The 19,626-nt window shown below is 47.2% G+C and overlaps 1 protein-coding gene across 2 annotated transcripts in view; it reads left to right on the top strand.

Moving 5' to 3' along the window:
• Positions 1-19,626, top strand: part of LOC111527890 (SPARC-related modular calcium-binding protein 2) — a 64,532-nt gene that overhangs the window by 16,200 nt on the left and 28,706 nt on the right. Inside the window, exon 1 of one of the 2 annotated variants that reach the window (XM_026449564.1) lies at positions 132-546. The exons of the other annotated variant lie outside the window; for it this stretch is intronic. The gene's annotated coding sequence lies outside the window, so the exon portion shown is untranslated. Of the gene's footprint in view, positions 1-131; positions 547-19,626 lie in introns of those variants that run through there. 2 annotated transcript variants of the gene reach the window in all.

Below are 19,626 nucleotides of genomic sequence, written 5' to 3'. Positions count from 1 at the left end.
TTTCCTTTAGTTGATATTTTGTCTCCATGTTTAAGAGTGAGGAGACATTGGAGAAGGCTTGGGGGAACGTGGGAATTCATCATTCTCAAAAAAACAAGAACAGGAAAAGAGAAATTAAATAAACAAAGGCTTTTTATTTTCCTCAACATGTAGAGGAAAGATTAACAAATGTCTAATTATGTACGGGAGGGTGCTGGGCGCTTTTTCTGTTTATTAATTGACACTTCGACGGCTGGGTGTGAATAACCGAGTGGGCTGGCTCTTTCTCACCGATGCGGCTGGGCAGGGGCTTTTCTCACACACAAGGACGGGTCTCCCAGGGGCCCAGGGCACTACATTCGTGGACTCTGGAGACAGGACAGGAAACTGGAGCCATGGTTTCTCCCACGACCTTTCAAGCAAAAGTTTAGGACTCTGACGGGCCAGGGGCACTCTGCTCTTGTCCCACACTCACATCCGCTTGGACAAGTCCTGTCTCTGCTCCTAGCTCTCCGGCATCTCTCTGGCTGCCCTGCTGCTTCCTCCAGGTGAGTTTCCAAATAGACTGTAAGTAGATTCTGATCCTCATCCATGCAGCGAGAAGAAGTGTCTGGAAACCCCAGACCTGGCCTGTGTTGCTTCCGATGGTCAGGGTCTCCTTGCTCCAGATTAAATGTGAACTGCTTGTTGTGACCGATGGGACCCCTCCTGGCCTGACCGCAGTGCAATTTCTGTTTTCTTCTCTCTGCCATGCATGGGACTGTGTCTCGCCTGATTGGATGGCCTGCTTGGAGAGGTGGGGGATGTGTCCAGTACCTCGCTGAGAGGCCACGCCTCCAGTACACAGGACGCAGGTCGTTTCCCTGAGAGGCATGCTGACATGGATTGCCAAGTGTATGGGGTCTGCCAGGGATAAAATAATCTGAGATTGTTAATCCACCCATTTATTTCCCATCCAAGAAAACAGATCTATCCTATGGCGTATTATTAGCGCAAGGCCGGCTGCGTGGGAGTGGCCTGGACCATTGCCCCGGGGCCCAGTGCTCCAACAGGACCCTCGCTTTATTGTTGTGCTATCACCACCATCAACTAATTAATTTTTAAATGCGAGGCCCCCATGCTCCATTTTGCACTGGGCCCTACAAACCAGCTGGTCTGTATTAGTAACAACACACGGCTTGCAATTCATTGGGCATCCAATGGCAAAGAGCCAGCGTAGTGGCATTAAGAGATGAGTCGAGGAGAGGCGGGTATTGGGATTAAGAGGAGAGTTGGCCGGGTGCGGTGGCTCATACCTGTAATCCCAGCACTTTGGGAGGCCGAGACTGGCGGATCATGAGGTCAGGGGATCGAAACCATCCTGGCTAACACGGTGAAACCCCGTCTCTACTAAAAATACAGAAAAAAAAAAAAAAAATTAGCCGGGCGAGGTGGTGGGCACCTGTAGTCCCAGCAACACGGGAGGCTGAGGCAGGAGAATGGTGTGACCCTGGGGGGCGGAGCTTGCAGTGAGCAGAGATCGCACCACTGCACTCCAGCCTGGGCGACAGAGCGAGACTCCGTCTCAAAAAAAAAAAAAAAAAAAATAGAGTTGAGGAGAGGTTGTGAGAGTTAAGACAGGGCCAGGGAATGATGATGGATGGGCTGGGAATGTCCCGCATGGAGTGAGCACAGATGCAGACAGGAAGACGGTGCACTCAGGACGTCAGCAGCCCAGCTTAGGCAACGGGGAAGGTGCCATCGTCTCCTGCAGGGACTATGGGCTCTCGACACAGCCGGCACACGGGCATCCGGCTGGGGAGAGACAGCGATGGCAGGAAAGCCTAGTCTCCACTAGACTCGGACCCAATTTCTGAAATTTATGGGCTTCAATTTTATTTGTTTTTTCAACATAATAGGACAATAAATATCTTAATCTTAAAATACCCAGAAATTTGCTAGAATGTCAGAGAACCAAGTGTTAGATGACCTGACACAAAATGACCATCAGCATGAATCAGGGAACTTGAGTTCTGGGCAGCGCTGGTGACTGCAACATCACATTGTTGAGCTATTTTAGAAGCAATGTGGCTTGTGTTCTTTTATGGTTTCCTTTAGAGCCAGATTTTTAAAGATAAAGTGCCATTTAAAAAATTCCCAAAGACAGCAGGGAGCATTCTGAACGACAACAGGACAGTCAGCTCTGGCCAGCTTGGCCTGCGTTACTTTGAAAGTTATGATTATGCAGAAGAGAGACGGAATAAAGTTTAGATTTACATTCATCCTGAAAAAGGCGTCTGCCAGACAATTTAATAGTGTAAGCAATATTTCAGAGACAGTTTAAATAACTTGAGAACAAGCTGGTCTCCAACACTATCAAATATATTAAATTAATTTCTAAACAATTGTTATTCTATTGCAAATAATTCCTAACTCTATTAAAGCAGTTTATCCTAAATGATTAACTACTTTAAAAGCCTTCCAAGTACGGTATACACTTGAAAATAACAAGTATGCTTTTAACTGGCCTACAGTGATTAGTTTAGACTTCCTTCCTATCTCATCTGAATTGATTGAGGCTCTACCGTAATCAAATTAAAACCTCCTATAGTGCAAGGCTCACTTACTTCATGTTTGCCACTGACTCAGGCGGGAAACCACCATGGTATTCCTAAAAGGGCCCTTCTTTCTCTGAGGCTGTGTGCTTCAGATGAGACCACACTGAGGCCAGTCCGGACAGCGGGAACTCTGCCTGGAATCGGAAGGTCTCCACGGCCAGCTGTCCCTTGTGTAGCCGGTGCCTGCCATGGTTAGAAAGCCTACAGCTTCGGTTTACATGCGCTGTGTCTTGCGGCCCTTTTACTCTACGTACCAGTCATGGTCACTGTGCTCCTGCAGGCTGTCATCCAGCTCGCTCTCAAGGTTCCTGCCGTACGGGCTCTGTGCTGCCTGAGGTTGGTGGTCACCACCTTCAGGTCTTCAGATCCCCTGCACCAGGTTGCTCAGAAGGCATGAAACACACAGCTCTACCTGCAGGTAATATTTGCCTGTGGTCTCTCCCCTCCACCAAACCAAGCAAGTCAGATACCTTGAGCATTCTTTAGCTATCTGTATTTCATCTCGTCACTGAATCATGTGTATTGTTTTCACTTGGAAGCGCTTGTCTTCCTGATTCCCCTATGTCTTTAAACCCAAAGCTGGCAGAATACTAAGACTGCATGGTGCCTTCTCTGCTTTACCTTCTCATGAGAATTACAAATCCCTTTCTTTTCTAATTTTGCGAGCAAATATTTATTACATGCCTGTTACATAGGTGGCACCTGCCAATGTTCTGGGAGATGCAAGTCTATAGAAATCCAGCTCCTGTACTCTGGAGCGGAACCCTGGCTGTGAGGATTGCAGGTTTATGACCCTGGGATGAATGCTCTTGAACAAGAAAGCAACCTTATTTCAGTTTGAAATATTGGGAAAATGGAGACTGATATATACGAAAATTTTCCCTATGTCTAAAAAGATTATGGTAGAATTCTTGTAAACTCTTTTCCAGACTTGTGCCAATGTCAAGAACATTTCACCCTCACCCCAGATACTGCCCTTTGAGTCAGGGAACCCCGGACAGTGTGGGCAGCACAGACACTGTTCAGAGCGAAGGAGTGAATGTGAAAAATCGCTTCTGCAGGAGAAATTAATTCCAAGGGGGATCGAGACAGGGAAAATCCAATTATCCAGGTTGGATATTGGCCAGAGCACTGCAGTTATTACTTCCAGAATAAAGGCAAGACTAATGGAAATGGCCCAGCTGATAGGAGCAATTGAGTTATGTTCTTCCTGATAATTCCTTAAGAATTTAATTGGAGACGAAGGCTGCAGTGCCCTGATGCATAAGCTGCATGTCAAACTACTTGGACACCCTGGATAACCAACCAAGGTAGAAAACCTCTCAAAACCTGGCTTGTGATGAATAACCGCAGGCTATGGAAACCCCTATGATGTTTTCTCGGACAGCATGATTTACTTTTTTTCTTAGTTCTCTTCTCACTTGTCAAATTAAGGACAATCTTTCAGAAACGTCAGAGGTTTCCCTCTCTGACAGAGAAGGGTAAGTGGACTGCCTGTTAGTTGTTAATTAGCTTTCAGAAATTCCTGAGATAAATTGTTCAAGTGTGAATTTCAGCAGACACACTTTAGTGTTCTGAGTTTCTGTCCTATTTAATGCATCTTTTCTCTATGCTTTTCCTGATGTAATCAACTTACTTGAAACGTATAATTTCAAGTTATACGTCTCCGGAGGAGAATAGTGTTAGATCCCAGTGTCAGATTTCTGATTTTAAAAGTGTCTCCTAAGGAACACACATTATCTACCATGAAATGCTACTTTTTGGAGCATTCTTTGATATGCTCTTTAAAAATATAGTTGAAGTCCATGTTTTATTTACAATTTTGCTCTGTTAAATAGTAACCCACTTGTATTAGTTTGTTTTCATACTATATGAAGAAATACCCGAGACAGGGTAATTTATAAAGGTAAGAGGCTTAATTGACTCACAGTTCCACATGGCTGGGGAGGCCTCAGGAAACTTACAATCATGGCAGAAGGGAAAGCAAACATGTCCTCCTTCACATGACAGCAGAAGAGAGAAGGGGAAGTGCCAGATGTCCCTCTTCACATGACCACAGGAGAGAGAAGGGGAAGTGCCAGATGTCTTTCTTCACATGGCAGCAGGAGAGAAAAGGGGACGTGCCAGATGTTTATAAAACCAACAGATCTCATCCGGACTCACTCGCTATCTGGAGAACAGCATGGGGGAAGCTGACCCCATGGCCCAGTCACCTCCACCTGATCCTACCCTTGACATGTGTAGATTATGGGGATTACAATTCAAGGTGAGATCTGGGTGGGAACACAGAGCCAAACCATATCCCCACTCATTGCCTTACTCAGGTGTAAAATTGTTTATTCAAATGCAGCAGAATAGCATTGTTGTCTTTGGAATTTCTCTAATGGATTATTTACTTATTTATTTATTTATTTATTTATTTATTTATTTATTTATTTATTTATTGAGATGGAGTCTCACTCTGTTGCCCAGGCTGGAGTGCAGTGGTGTGATCTCGGCTCATTGCAAGTTCTGCCTCCTGGGTTCATGCCATTCTCCTGCCTCAGCCTCCTGAGTAGCTGGGATTACAGGCACCCCCCTCCCCTCCCCCAGCATGCCTGGCTAATTTTTTTGTATTTTTAGTAGAGACTGGGTTTCACCGTGTTAGCCAGGATGGTCTCAATCTCCTGACCTCATGATCCACCTGCCTCAGCCTCTCAAAATGCTAAGATAACAGTGTGAGCCACTGCACCCGGCCTCTAATGGATAAATCTCTTTGAAGCAAAGAATGGAACAAAAATGAATCTTCTTCCACCATGTAGCTGCACAGGAGTATCAGAGCCTATTCTGGCTTGAGAGGCTGCCTGATTCATGAATTGTTCATTGTTCAATTAAATTCCTTTACATTAAAAAAAAAGAGAGAGAGAGAAGAGGATAGGCCTGAGCCTCTCCTGGTGCCCTGCAGGCTTCCCCTTTGTTCTCACCATGGCATGCTGTGTGTTGACATTACTCTTTATTGTTTAGAGCCCTGGCTTTTCTTGCACATACCATTTCCCAACAGGCAGCCCTAGAGTTCACGTATGCATGGTTTCTTCCTGACCACTTAACTGACTCACTAGAGGTGAGGCTATTGCCGTGTCAAGAGAGCGACAGGAGCAGGGCTGCCTGTCTTGTCTTCCCACCACTATTTCCAAGCCCTTTCCACCCTGAGATGTCATTTCTCTAATCCACATCTCCACAGAGAGTCTCCTTGTCAGGGGGAAGCTGAGGTACAAAATGCTTTACTGCAAAAGTAGCCATCTTTTGTACCTGGTGTCTGGGGTACATAGAAGCGACAAGGTAGAGAACGTGTAAGGCCACCTTCAGAGACCGACACCATGCCCACATTTCTCCATGAAGAGGACAATCTGTAGAAAGCTGGATGCACTCGGGCTGAGTGTGGGATTGAGCTTCCAAGCAGCCAGCCTTAGTCCACACTGGGAAGGGCATGCAGTGGCATCTTTTCTGGAAGCCCCTCTGGGTAGAGGAGTTTCTGACCTCCATAGCTTGTCCATCTGGACAGTGAGTTAGCTCTGCTTCTACATAAATGTAAGTCAGTGAGATTATCTGTTTCTGTTTAGTTCTCTTATTGCGCTATTGTCCAGGGTATTTCTATAGAAATGCTCTAAATATAGGAAGCCCAAGGAGTTAGTAGAGATTGAGTCAGCAAACCAAGGTCAACATGCAATACTCTAAAAGGGCAGAGCAGGCTGGAGGGCTGCAGGGATTCCAGTCAGACCCACTAAGGCATTTGGACCATATCCTGCAAGAGTTTTGGCTGAGACATGGATAATTATTATCATTTTTATTATTTTTTTTTGAGATGGAGTCTTGCTCTGTGACACAGGCTGGAGTGCAGTGATGTGATCTTGGATGACTACAACCCTCCTCCCAGGTTCAAGCATTTCTCCCATCTCAGCCTCGAGTAACTGGGACTACACACCACCCCGCCCTGGCTAATTTTTTTTTTTTTTTCTTTTTTCTCAGTAGAAACAGGGTTTCACCATGTTGGCCAGGCTGGTCTTGGACGCCTGACCTCAAGGGATCCACCCACTTTGGTCTCCCAAAGTGCTGGGATTACAGGCGTGACCCACTGCACCTGGCCAATAATTATATTTTTATTTTTAATAAATCATTTGGGTGCAGTGGCTCATGCCTATAATCCCAGCAACTCAGGAAGCTGAGATGTTGGGCGGAAGGATTGCTTGAGCCTGGGAGTTCCTATCTAGTCTGGGCAACATAGAGACCCCCCAAACAATCACTTCAACAGCCTCCTGGACAATGGTTCAGAGATGCACGAGACTGGGGCAGCCAGAGTGGCTGATGCGTGCTGAGGCTGGGCTGTCTGTGCGGTGGCTGTGGGGAGGGCAGAGGAAGGGAAGAGGGAGAGAGGTGTGCTCACCTGCTCGAGGTCACAGAGCCTGGCGACTGGGTGGGGCATCTCCACAGAGGAGGCTCCTGCAGCTCATGGGTGCTGACCTGAACGGCTGCACAGAAGCCCCGACTTCCCACAGGGCCGTTCTTAGGACCAAATGGAGACAGTAGCAGGGTCAACAACCACCACCACAACATTCAAAATGGCAAATATTTATTGAGAACTTAGATGGTGTCAGCCTAGGCGCTTTCCCTATGAGTTCATTTATGACTCCTGACAGTGCTATGAGGAAGCGCTATTGATTTGTCCATAGATTAGTGGATTGATATTAAAGGTACCACCCTCTGTAACTTTGTTTCACTCAGTGCTGTGGTGACCTATCTTACCCACATGGAAGCAAATCTGAGCTGCATGTGAACACACGCACATGTAGACTGAGCTCACTAGAGAAACAGTCTGTACAATAAAGCACTCGTTGAAAGGCAGGCTCATATGGAGAACCTTCTGCAGTCTATTATTGAAGGAACTAGAAAAGAATTGTTATGAAGTTGTCCTCTCATGTAATGGAGCACACAGACACACAGACACAGACAACAATACAGATTCACACACAGACACACACACACACACAGACATACAGAAACACCGACAGTCAAACACAAATACACACACATAGACACAGATGTGCACACAGACAACAATACAGATTCACAGACACACGCACACACACACTGACATACAGAAACACCAACACTCAAACACAAATACACACACATAGACACAGATGTGCACACACAGACACAGACACAACAATACAGATTCACACACAGATACAGGCACACACACACTGACATACGGAAACAGACAAACACAGATACACACACATAGACACAGATGTGCACAGACACACAGACACAGACAATACAGATTCACACACAGACACATGCACACACACACTGACATACAGAAACACGGGCACTCAAACACAGATACAGACACAGACACAAAGACACACAGAGACACAGACACAGACAACAATACTGATTCACACACAGACACATGCACACACACTGACATATAGAAACACAAACAGATACCCACACATAGACACAGATGTGCACAGACACACAGAGAGACACAGACACAGACAATACAGATTCACACAGACTCACGCGCACACACACTGACATATAGAAACACAGACACTCAAACACAGATACACACAGACACAGAGAGACAGACACACAGACGCACACACTGACAGAAACACACTCAAACACAGATACACACAGATGTGCACAGACACACACACAGACAACATACAGATTCACACACACACATGCACACACACACACTGACATACAGAAACACACAGACACATTCACAGAAATACACAGACACACAGACACACAAACACAGGTACATACACACACGTACACAGACACACAGGCACACAAACACAGATACATACACGTACCAGACACACAGGCACCCCACCACCGCCACCAGCACCATCTGGGTCAAATTGGAATGGGGCTCAAATTCCCAAAATGAACACAGTGATGTGGACCCCACGCCTGCCCACTGGATGCTGTGAAGCGCTGCCCCGACCCTTCCTCCCAGGGGCTCCTGCTTCGCGTTTGCTCCCCAAGGTCACGAGATGCCTGGAGCTCCAGGCAGTAGAAAAGCACTGCGGCTGGTGGTGCACGTTGGTCGTCCTCACCGTGAAGACCCGCATCGGCTCAGGCACAGGAGATGGAGCTTAGGATGCTGCCCCTCAGGAATTAAGCCACTGGATGGTAGCACTGCAGAGCCCCCTTCCTCCAGCTTGCTGGGGTTTCAGACCCAAGGCAGACGGCAACTTTGATGCAGGAACACTGGAGCAGGTTGTGAGCAGAGAGCATCCGGTTCAACTCCTCGCTCTGTAGGAGAGGCCCGGAGAGGTTCGGAACTGGCCCAGTGTGGCCTGAAGGTCAGCTCAAATGCCCCTCATGGCGTTCTTGGAATTCGAGTTTCTTTTTATCGTAGCATTTGCTTTTGGTGGTTTTCTTTCTCACCTACTTGTTCTTTCTTTCTTAAAAATAAATAGCATAGGCTCAAATCCAGGGAGCAAATACCCAGCCCTCAGTGTCCTGCCAGGTTTTGTGCACTCTCTCTCGGAAAGCCTAACTTTTCTTTACGGCTCTTCGAGGGCGTATACACAGCCGAGCCAAGCCACGTGCCTGTGTCCGTGTGAGCCCTGGGCCCCAGGAGCAACTGAAAGCAAATATGCCTTCCACACCCAGACCTGCTTCTTCCTTTTGTAAGGGCAGGGCAGCCGCTCCAGCTCCACCGCTCAGCCAGGAAGGCCGGCCTGCAGGCCCAGAGAAAACAGGCCAGCTCTGGACTTTCTCACTCTAGAGGCGAGGGGCCTTGGAGGAGGAAGCAAATTCCATGTTTACGTATTTAATCGCCTGGCAGGAGCCTTGTTGGACACCGGAGTGAAGGTCTTGATCTGGCTCCCCTGTTCTGCAGTGAGCAAGGCGATGGTTAAGACGAGAACTGCCTTTCTCAGAAAGCTGAGAGCTCATCACCTGTTTTCCTCAGTCACTGAAGAAATTATTCAGGTAGCCCCAACATGAAGCAGAGGTCTTGCCAATGAGAGGCAAGTTCCTTAAAGACAATCTACATTGTGGAGGAATTAATTCTTTTTACTTTTAAGTTATGTGAGACAGTCCTGTCTCACTCCTCGCACAGACTCACATCCGCGTCTGCATTTCTGCTCCCTGTGCAGAGGCAGAGGCTTCGCCACTGTGGCTTGGGGTGAAAGGAAAGAAGGTAGAAAAATCTGAATTCTGACGCCAGCCTCTTTTTCCTCGTCAGGAATAATTGACAATGTGTGCGAGATTTCTGCAGGCACAGCTCCAGATTACTTGAGGTAGTCCAGAGAAGTGGGAGACAGCTGCATTTTTCCCTACGTTTTATGAAGAAATCAGAATTGATGCAGTTAATAGGAACACTTGGCCACGGCGTTTCTGCAGACAGGTCTGAGGCACTTGGGTTCCGTCTGTGTTGGCTGCGACACTCCACATTCTGCTCCAGCCTGCGTCTCCTCTGCATCACTGTGGACCACAAAAGGCAATGGGCCCTACCCTCTGATTATCACCCAAAAGGAAGGGCTATAGGCCAGTCACTCTAAAGCCAAACATCATTTAGCTAAAGTGCATGGCAACTTAATGCATTCTGTTACCTACGCCTGTGTTTAATGGCCAGCGTATCTTGGAGAGTGCGCCAGGAAGTGACATCACTCAGATTCCAGGGGTCTTTACCAGAATTTCAGGTAACAGCTGAAGGAGATGTTGGGCTACACCCGCATGAATTGTTTGTAGGCTGAAAATGTGGTGATAGAGACCCAGGGCCCTGACAGCCCAGTTCTGTGTTGCCTGGGTTGGCTGGGGTTGGTCTGGGTTGGTCTGGGTTGGTCTGGGTTGGCCGGGGTTGGCCGGGGTTGGCCTGGGTTGGTCTGGGTTGGTCTGGGTTGGCCGGGGTTGGTCTGGGTTGGCTGGGGTTGGTCTGGGTTGGTCTGGGTTGGTTGGGGTTGGTCTGGGTTGGTCTGGGTTGGCCAGGGTTGGTCTGGGTTGGTCTGGGTTGCCGGGGTTGGCCTGGGTTGGCTGGGGTTGTTCTGGACATGCCGGGAGGGTCATTCTTCTACTTGCTGTGTTTGATTATAGGCGTCTTAGTTTATGTGATTCTCAAGACAAGGTGCTTCTCATTTAACCAGCTTCAGAGAAGAGACACACTCCAGGCCCCATAGCCTTAGAGGAGTTACATATTTGTAAAAATCTAGCCCAAGAAAAATAGGTGTAGAAAATGACCATGAAACACCCCCCCGCCCCACCCCCCCATCCAGTTCCTGAGAGGCCAGCGTGTTGACTTTGGGTTAGCTGTGAGCTGAGTATATTATAGACACCCTTTCTCCTCTAGTAAAACTGATTCTACCGACCACAGGGTTATGCCAAAGGCTGACAATTGAAGCACCTTATAAAAATTGCCCTTTGAAAAGTGTTATATTGTTTGTTGAGACTTAGGTGAGTGCACTGTTAGCTGTTATGTCAGTGGCACAGAAAAGATTTCTCTTGTTTTAATATCAGGAACTGGTATTTATCTCCTGATTGCTTGCTTCATGCTGAGTTTTAATTTGTATTAGATTTCCCTCCTCTTCTTGTCTGTATTACTCTCTGGGGGCAGGATGTAAGGAAGAAAAATGACGTGTTCCTTAAGGAGAAAACAACTGAAAACTACAAAATCCAGTGATTCTGGTACTTGCTCAATGTGATCCAATTCAAACAAGAAATCAGTTAAAAACTTCCACTCAATGGAGTCGTATATTGCTTTGTCATTGGCAGATTCAAAATGGCCTTTAGCTCTGAGCCTGCGGTCCTCGTCTCAGGGAGAGGCAGCAGGCACTCAGTATACAGCAGGAGCCACTTTGCCCTGAGATGTGGTTGTAATCAGCCTGCACAGGGGTGGACTGTACTGCACAGCCGTGAGGGCACGTGCAAGGGGCACTTTCACACTGTGCCTCTGCTAGAAACTGAAAGTTGTCAGAATCCAAATGGAGTCGCTTATGCCAAGCCCAGCTAAGCAGAGGAGAAAGGCCCACAGGAGGGGCCCTCACACACACTGGTGGGGAAAACCACAGCCTTGCACAAAGGCACTGCAGGCTCCCACGGAGAAGCCTTCTGTGTGGACATCAGCCAGTGACTGCCTGTTGAGCCCTGGACTAACGCCACTCTTGCCATCTATCCCTGCCGAGGAGGCATGTTTCACAGCCACCTTCCTCACCCCACAAGCCCTTGCCTTCTTCTGCCTCCCTGGGCGCGCCTGTGGCCCCCTAGGTTTGCCATGGCTCACGCATTCTGCAGTTGCAATTCTTTGTTCATTCCCAGATAAACACACACTTTGGAGACCCTCTCTTTCTGTTGATATTTTAGGTTGACAAAACAAAGGGCCTGGTCAAGACATACACGTTCTTGAAAACAAAACAGTAACATCCCGTTGTCCTCTGTGTGGCTACCTCCCAAATAAAAACCGAGGGCTGGAGAACATCGTGCTGCCATAAATTAATATCACCTGGAAAAATATAAGTAAACACTGAGCTTTAAGTGAAACACTTCGTTCCAAAATGGAACTGGATTTCTGTTTCCTGTTTCAGTAACGGTTTGTGACAGTCTGTTTAAAAGACTGTGGGCCAGGTCTCCGGACACTCTGTAGTAGATACTAAACACAGCTTTCACATTAGGAAACGGGAGTATGTAATTTGGAGAAATAGTCTAAATTGGAAAATGCAAAAACGAGCAGCATGTATCCAACATAAATTATACTTTTATTTGACTAATTCATTTTCTTAAGTCCCCGTGTCTCACTCTTGTCTGTCTATTTAACAAGGATTCTGGAGGGTCTGCTGCAAGATTACTAAACTGTACATGGTACAGTTCGTGGGACTGTGCCGAAGGCATTACCTGCTCTTCATAGATGCCCGCCTCTGAAGGCCTTTCCTTCAGTCCCTTGGCCCTGCTTTTGAGCATGGTGCCCCACTGGAGAATGATCTTTATCCAGGCCATTCACTGCTACAGAGACCACTTTTCTCCGAACACAGTTTCCAACCTTGGGCCAGCCACGGAGGCATGGGCGGGAGGCAGTCCGGTCCCTGAGAGGGAAGGACAGGGGGACCCAGGACACGGGCTGTGCAGGGGTTCCACCCTCCGCATTGGCCTGCGGGCAGGCAAGGGGGACTCATGGCCTCTTTTCAGCTCTCTTTTCTGGGGGAAACATGCTCTTGACAGCCCTGCTTGCTGCCTCGAGCTCTGAGAGGAGGCTTCACAGTCACTGGAACAGCTGTGCTTCTGCCTTTGCTGTTCCTGGAGTTTTGTGCACACAATGTGTGACATCACTGTTCCTCTGGAAGGAGCTGCCGCACTGTTGTCCCCTCACTCAAGCTGCAACACACAAGCCTTGGCTTCAGGGTCTCTGACAGGTCCTTGTCACCCCCAAATGCCCCCAGTGCTGTCTTTTGATTCTTCCCACATGGGAAGGGATCAAGATGGGGCGGCCCCCCGGAAACCCCATTCATCGCCCTCTTCCGACGGGCCTGCTGCTCTCCCAGTTCTGCTGGCTGTCAAAGGTTCTGGGTCCCAGGCAGGGCACCTGTCCCTGCAGGACAGGCTGATTGGGTGCCAGGCTGCCTGAGCTCTGGACCCCAGGGATTTAATTCAGCTGGTCTCTCGTCATCTGGGAAATTTTAATCCAGCTGGGATTACTGTCCACAAATCACATTGTCCAGAGTTTCCACAAGAAGGAATCCCCGTAGCTAGATACCACCTTTTCTGTCTAAAAGCACCCTCCTCGAGTACAGCCTGGGGAAGCCGAGAGTCGTCAAGGAATGAAATGGACTGTTCAGGCCTTTAATTAAGCAGACGTGCGGCTGAATGGGCAGCTGACTGTGAACAGACGAATGTGCATGGGGAAGCTGTGCACGGGGAAGCTGGTCCCAGAGCTGTCTCCATGCAGAGTTCCCATCACCAGTTTAGGGGAATAGTATGTTTTTAAAGCTCTGAAGTGTAACCGTTTCTGGTGTTTATGAAGCTGACTTGGTAAATCCTTTCGCCAACTTACTTACATTCTCTTTCAATGCTTGTTCTTTTGCTTGAAACACGGGGGTGGGTGGCTTGGTGGAGGCAGCCCTCCGGGAGCTCCGCTGCGCTGTGAGCCCCTGTCCCGTTCTTCAGGAGGACCCTCATTTATCAGGGTCCTGGGGCTGCCTGTCATGTTGTGGGGTATCTAAAGAAACCTTTAGATGTCTGCAGCGTCTCATTCGTCTCCAACTCAGGGTGCCACAGCAATGCTCTCCCTCCGTGGCCGCTTCTTGTTAAAGACGTGTGAGGTCGAAAGAGGACAGGCCCTCTTAGCTTGGTCTGATGCCCTAAACTCAACAGAAGTCTGTCCCAGAAAAGTCCGGCCTTGGAACATCAAAGATGACCCCTCAGAGCATTTGGCAGTGTGCTGGGTTTGAAGTAGGTACACAATGGGCGCGAGAAACTTAGAGGATAGTAATGGTTCGGCTCTGCAAGATTAGGAAATGAGTGTTCCAGAGAAAAACAGGCTTTGAACTAATTTATTAACAATGAAAAAGATGTGAGTAGGTGGAGGATACATGATGTTCCTATGAGCGTGACGTGGGCTGCGCCGCAGACATGAAAACGTAAGGACGCAACTAATAAAACGAAGGGTATGTGTTTGGGAAAAGCTTTTCTTGAAGGAATGCAGACATTGGTTTGGTGCACTTGATTCTGGTTGGTTGTGTTTTCGTATTTTCCTCCTTCCTCCTCGTGTTACATGTTTTCTAAGGAGGATAGAGTTTCCATTACAGCCTTTGACTATGGGTCCAGGTGAGAAGCTGAGGTCTTTCTTCAGGAATTCTCCCTGAAGAGCAGAGTGAGGCGATCATTTCCTGCACACCTCGACTGAAAGCTCAGCCTTCCAGACCAGGCTCATGATGATGATGACCTGGAGAAGGACAGGGCTGCTCCACCAGGGATCTGAGTGGACCCTGCATTCCACATGCAATCCCTAAAGATCCAGGCCTATCACAGTCATCACACGTGAGCTCTGTTCCCCTCGCTCAGCATTTCTAGACCTGATGCTTTGTCACCATGAAATTGCATAATAATTCCCAAATCTTACAAACATCTTCATCTGAACATTTTTCAATGACAGGAGGTTTTTGGTCACCTGGTTGATTAATGGTTGGTTGAGTTGGTTAATAATTAATGGCCTAACTCAGGAGCATCAGAAGTGACATTCATATTAACCATCCATCTCCACGGCCGGGGGCGTCCTTAATTAGATCTCTTTCCAAAAACTTTTGGCCATACACAGTCATAGAACAAGTTATCAGAACATAGTTGTGCCAAGAATCAACAACTTTGTGATCTTTGACAAATTTTTGTGAGATAATTGCTTTTAAAGTACAACACCAGAAACATGTATGAAAATAATCACTCCCCCCTTACCAAAGGCAGTGCTTTCACTCTAGAGAGCTGATGAAATTATCTAAGCATTTGCTTTTTCACTGCCTAGTTTCAAATCGGTGATTACTTGATTGTTGAAAACACTGCACCTCTAGCACGTGCACAACCCAGGTGCATGACTTTGGCTTCATTATATTTTCATATTGTAGGTGTCGGCTCAGTGTTGCAGCCACCATAATTTTGAGCTATGATTTTTTAAAAATTTTGCTATCCAGCCTATTATAAACTATCCTTGTGTTTATGCTATTTCTGTTTGATATACAGATGGTTAACGTCTCTTCATCCACGACATTGTAACTGGTTTTGGAAAAGGAGCAGGCTAAGGACAGAACTCTGTGGCTCCTCCTCAGAAACTCCCAGAGACTGTCATTGGCCCATCCTTTCGATGCCTTTTCCCTAAAGCTATTGAAACAGATGCGAATCCGCTGACCTCTATTCAGAGATGGTGGCTCCTGGGGAAGCCTTGCGGGTCCCACCCATTCCTCTCAGGTCTGCAGGTGCAGAGCGGCTTCCCCCTTCCCCAGGGGTCCTTGGATCAGCTCCCACGAGCCCCAGCTGTCTCTGCAGCTTCAGGCCACAGGAGTTTCCTCTCTGTCAAATGTTGATGAGAAACCAGGTAAACCCAGTCTGCACTGCTGTTTGAAGATGTGGGGCTGAGATGACTTCATTTTTCTCCTCTGTGTCTCCTGCCAGGAATGAGTAGGCAGGTGGATAATGTACAAAATAAACTTTGGAAAATTTGCTGTATTCAGATAATCATTTGAAACTTGAGGAATGTATGCATGTGAAATGTTTTGCTATTTGAAATCTTCAGAAACTGAATCAGACATGCCCCACCCCACAGAGGTCCTGATCTGCATTTCTCCATTTCTTAACTTCAGTGGACAAATCCCCAGAGCTCTGTAGATGGCCCAGGATGTGCAGGAGGGAAGCCCGGATAAGGGCGGGGACAAGTAAGTGCTCCCTGCACTTGGCTTGCTGCACACCTGCCTTGCTTGCCGCATGGACTCTGGAGCAGCAAGGAAATAGGCCCTTGGCCCTCATGCACAAAGATTTGAACTATCGTAAAGAAAGAGGAAAAAAAATATGAAAAACTCAATAATTTAAGAATTACCCCCAAACAAAAAACAATACAGAAGCTGTCACAATGCAATGCTTGGCCACTTGCCATTGAGGCAGAAGAAGTGAGTCCTCCTTGCAGGAGACACAGAAGGGCCAAAAGCATGGTAGAAAATAACAGAGGTCAAGGTGGGAAAGCAGGAGGGTGTTCTTGGAGCAGAGACACTATCATTTTGGGCTTAAGTTGAGTTTTTGTACACAGACAGTATGTGGTTATGGCACGGTGATATGGTTTGGCTGTGTCCCCGCCCAAATCTCATCTTGAATTTTAGTTCCCATAATCCCCAACTGTCCTGAGAGGAACCTGGTGGGAGGTAATTTAATCACTGGGGTGGTTACCCCTACGCTGCTCTTCTCATGATAGTGAGTGAGTTCTCAAGAGATCTTAATGGTTTTATAAGGGGATATTCCCCCTTCACTTTGAACTTCTTCCTGATGCCTTGTGGAGAAGGACATGTTTGCTTCCCCTTCTGCCATGATTGTAAGTTTCCTGAGGTTTTCCTAGACATGGGGAACTGTGAGTCCATTCAACCTCTTTCCTTTATAAATTACCCAGTCTTGGGTATGTCTTTATTTAGCAGCATGAGAACAGACTAATACACACAGGCTTTGCAGCCTGGCCTGGGGATTTCTAGAGCCTGCAGTCTATCATTGGACTGGCACTTCACGGCTGAGCCTCCGTTTACTCATTAGGAAAAAGAGAATGATACTAAGTTCTGAGATTGTTGGGTTATTGTGAGATTTGCATGAGCCTGTGTCTGTAACTTTGCATGGCACGGGACTTATTGCATGAGATAATTGTGCGTCAAGAGTTGGCTGTGATTAAAATGAGCATATTTATAACCTTTTTATGGGGATATTCTCCCCAGCTGGTCAGTAGATTTAAGAGTGGGTCATAGGTCTCAGGATCCTACCACTTCATGCCCAATTCGAGTCTGTAATGAATACTGCAAACAGCCCTCGCTGAAGAGAACATTGTTTCAGAACTATTAAAAGTTCATGGTCCTAAGAGAGAAGTCCAGCAATTGAGATGGGAGCTAAAACTTTGCATAGTGCAGCTGGTTTTCCAAGGGCCAGGCTACAAGACCAAAACTTGGCAGACATCTGAGCACCATAATTATTTTGGAGAGTTTCCTATAGGAGAAGCTGTGTTATTTAAATGCTTTCCAGTTACAGAAATGGGCCATAGTAGACACTGTTTCTCTGTGTGAATCCAGGGACAGCAAACATTTGGGAGCTCTCAGCCTGATTTCTGATTTCCTTTGACTCTAAAAAATGTGTGTGGCTTTTAGTCACTTTCTAAGCATTATTTCAACACGACTTTATTGTGGTTTCATAAAATAGGCTATATTATATTTGGCTCAAGGGATACATTACTTTCAGAGGCCAATTTTCAGATGCTCATTTAAACAATGAGTTAGCAGCCCGCACGTCTTCAAGGATGCTTAAGTGACTCCTGATGCCACAGGGTGTAGAGCGCAGCCTTGCTGAAAGGGTCAATAAACAGATTCCTAGGAAGAGCCTTCTCACGCCTCATGAGCGCTTCATGAGTTCTCTCTTATTTCAAACTTTAGAGCTATTTTATGGGGGTGGTCAAAATCTATCAAGAATTTTATTACCCTCTAACTGTGGTTGCTACTCTAGGTGATAAATAATTTAAAAGGCAGGATAAAGGGTATTCATCAGACGTACACCTGACATCGAGCAGTTTATCATCTAGCTGCGGAGGTTTAACATGTACTAAGCTGGTGCTAATGCAAAATCCCATGAGGAAGTAAAGAGCGTAGGGAAAAAATAAACCCTCAGGTCATTCCATCCCATGGGGGCAGTGCTTTCAGGGGTCCTGTGGCCCTGCGTGGGGCCACCCAAACCTCCCTGCCAGCACTTTTATTTCATGTCTATTTTAATCAGCCTTTTATGTTTAAGAAACACTTTATTTTTGGAGGAAAGTATTTTTTAGGTTCATCTGTCTAAAGGTTGCTTTTAAAGCATAAATCTTGCTGAGTCAAAAGTTTACTGGGGCTGGGTGCGGTGGCTCATGCCTGTAATCCCAGCACTTTTGGAGGCTGAGTTTTGCAGATCACTTGAGGTCAAAAGTTTGAGACTAGTCTGGTCAACATGGTGAAACCCCATCTCTACTAAAAATACAAAAATTAGCTGGCCATGGTGGCACACGCCTGTAATCCCAGCTACTTGGGAGGCTGAGGCATGGGAATTGCTTGAACCTGGGGGGTAGAGCTTACAGTGAGCTGAGATCGCGCCACTGCACTCCAGCCTGGGCAAGAGAGCAAGACGCTGTCTCAAAATAAATAAATAAATAAATAAATAAAAGTTTACTGGTTTAACCATTTTCTTGGTGAGACTTCTATAGGACTCTCGCTTCAAATCATTCCAGGAAGCTTATAAAAATAAACATTTTGCTCACTAATTAATTTATATCCTCCTAATTTGAAAGCAATTTTACATAAAATTGAAATCTGGCAATGAAGATTGAGTTGACTTGAGTGGATGCACAGAGAGGACTTGGAAGGAGTGAGGGAGGCGGGAGGAGGGAGGCGGGCAGGAGGGAGGTGGGAGGCGGGAGGAGGGAGGAGGGAGGCGGGCAGGAGGGAGGTGAGAGGAGGGAGAATAACAGGTCTGTTGTGTGACTGATGAGGACAGACCCCAGCCTGTGAGAAGCGTCTGCACTCAGAGCTGCTGACTCCTGCAAAGACTTCTACCGTGAAAGCTTTCAACCCAGTATGTGATTCAGTGGTTCTAATGCAGCTGTCCCCATTCCTGGGAGTCGTTTATCAGTTGCATGCGGTTAAGGATGACTGGCATGGTGCCCGGCACAGGTGGTCACACCAGCTCGTCACGCCAGCACATGCACTAAGAGCAACGTAGACAGACACTTATGTCTCAGAGCCTGTTTCTTAGGGACGCACGCGTCTTCCCATCAGGAGCCGTATAGTACAATGTGAACAGTTGCAGTCAGCCTTCTCCTAAATGTATGCACTTTATTTCCTGATAACGTGTTGATTGTAGATGCCAGTGTTGAGGTCAGTGTCATGACTAGCTGATCACATGTTTAATAATGTTGTTTTGGATAGGTTTCTCTATTTAAACATGTATCAGACAGTAGAGCTAGAAACCACTGTAGTTATTTCAGGCACGCAGGGACTCCCCACGAAGGAGTACAGACTCACAACATCGCTGGAGGGACAGAAAGTGATAGTGGTCAAAGCTGCTGCTAGACTACTGCAAACGAGGGTACCTCCCTGTCACTGTGATCCTGAGGTCAGGAATTGGCTGACCCTGCTGTGACTGCTGCCTGAGAACTGCTTGTTGCTCACCCTGAAGAGAGCTGGTGACCGAGGCTGGTGTTGCAGCTGCTCCCAAGGACATACATGCCTGGTCCTGGCCAGCAGTGGGGAATATGACTCCCGCCTCCCTCCTCCCTTCTGCCCTCCTCCTGCCTCCCTCCTCC

Source organism: Piliocolobus tephrosceles, unplaced genomic scaffold (assembly GCF_002776525.5).
Source record: "Piliocolobus tephrosceles isolate RC106 unplaced genomic scaffold, ASM277652v3 unscaffolded_1254, whole genome shotgun sequence".
Classification (NCBI taxonomy): Eukaryota; Metazoa; Chordata; class Mammalia; order Primates; family Cercopithecidae; genus Piliocolobus; species Piliocolobus tephrosceles.
The sequence above is the reverse complement of the archived record's forward strand: the minus strand, read 5'-3'. Positions and strand labels throughout refer to the sequence as shown.